Consider the following 1,842-nt stretch of genomic DNA (forward strand, 5'->3'; position numbering starts at 1 on the left):
TTTTTTTTTTTTTTTTTTTTTTTTTTTTTTTGGTACCGGGGATTGAACTTGGGTCCTTGCGTTTGCAAGGCAGGCCACCGAACCGCTGAGCTAAATCCCCAGCCCCTGTAACTTCTAATTATAAGCAATATTATTGCTGAGCTTTGTGAAAATATGTGCTCAGCTGACACAGATACACATCTTGTTTCTCCAAGAATGTCACAACTCCCTCGGAGCTGTCCTGATTCTATGCAGGTACAGATTGTCAGCCTGTGATAAGCATGACTGTCCAGCAGGAATCTGAGACAGTTCATAAAAACATCTTGTTTCCAACAACCATAGTGAACAAAGGTCATGGAGAAGTGGCAATAGCTCTCGAGGAGTTTACAATAGACTTGGGTAGAGAAAGTGAACACATAATAAAGTCACACACAACAGAATACAGTTTAGAATTATGAAGGAATAAATATCAAAGTAGAGAACAGGCTCCCGGGAGGTCAAAAGTGTGGAGAAGGACAGATAGCACCCATCAGGGGTGGTTAAGAGCAAGGATGAAGGGGCTGGGGATTTAGCTCAGTGGTTCCGCCCCGTGCTCTGCAAGCACAAGGACCCAAGTTCGACCTCTAGCACCACACACACACACACACACACACACACACACACACAAAGAGCAAGGATGAGGACTTGATTCTGCCACGAGAGTCATTGCCATTCAACACCCCAGCAGACTGGAGCTTTGGGGCAGAAGTGATGTTCTACCCACCTGCTTCCACTCCTTGCAAGCCCCAAAGGCATCTTTCTGCCTTCCATTATTGTTATTTCCCCTTGAATTAGAGTAGAACATTTCTGTACCTGTCATGGCTTGTATTAGATGTTCCCCCAAAGCCTCACGCGTCGTAGGTAGGGCTTTTTGGAGGTGGCTGGATCTAAGGGGTGTGATACTGGGATTAAGGGCATGTAATACTAAATTTGTCTAATTATTGAATTAGCATAGTATTGGGAGTGGCTGGCATCACAGCTTGTAACACAGATGGATAAAAGGGAAAGGCAGGTTGCCTGCTGCTGCTGCTTGCTGCTTGCTGATTTCTGCTTGTCACTCCATGGACTGTTTCTCCTCTATGATGTCCCTCTGCCATGCCACCCTGCCTTAGAGCCAGCCAACTGTAGACTGAAACCTCTACAAACTGTAGCTGAAATAAACCTTTTCTCCTTTAACTTGTGGGTATTGGGTATTTTTGTCTCAGCAACAAAAACAAGTAACTAAGACATATTTTGTTGTGGTTTTATTTCCTTCCCCCCTCGGTACTGGGGATTGAACTCAGGACATTGCACTGGCAAGACAGGCACCACCACGGCTAAATCCCCACCCCCAACTAAGACATATTTTTGTACCAGAGAAGTGGGGTCATTGCTGTGACTGTACCTGACCATGTGGTTCAGGAGCCTTGGGAATTTTGCAGGAAGAGTTTAGAAAGGTTTGGAGATGCTGGCTGAAGAAATAGCCCTGGAATGCTGTAAGATGAACTTGATTTAAGATTCCAGTCAGAGGTTAGAAGACCAAAAGGCTGATAGAAATGCAGCTGTTAAAGACCAAGCTCAAGAGGTTTCAATTATGAACAAAAACTGCATTGGTTCTTGGGACTCCAGACCATGTGTCCAGAGACTTTCCCTGAGACTGAGATTAAGGGCAGTGGACTAATTAATCTGACAGAAGAAATCTCAAGGCAGTCTAATGTTGAGGCTATGGCATGGCTACTGTTGGGAGTTTTCAGCCAGATTTATTTTGAGAATCAAGGGCAAAGAGCCCAGCAGAATGATTTAAAATGTTTTGAGTTTGGCCATAAAGGAAGGTCTAGAAAAGTT

The sequence above is a fragment of the Fukomys damarensis genome, unplaced genomic scaffold (genome assembly GCF_012274545.1).
Source record: "Fukomys damarensis isolate Sample0158 unplaced genomic scaffold, DMR_v1.0_HiC HiC_scaffold_8, whole genome shotgun sequence".
NCBI lineage: Eukaryota > Metazoa > Chordata > Mammalia > Rodentia > Bathyergidae > Fukomys > Fukomys damarensis.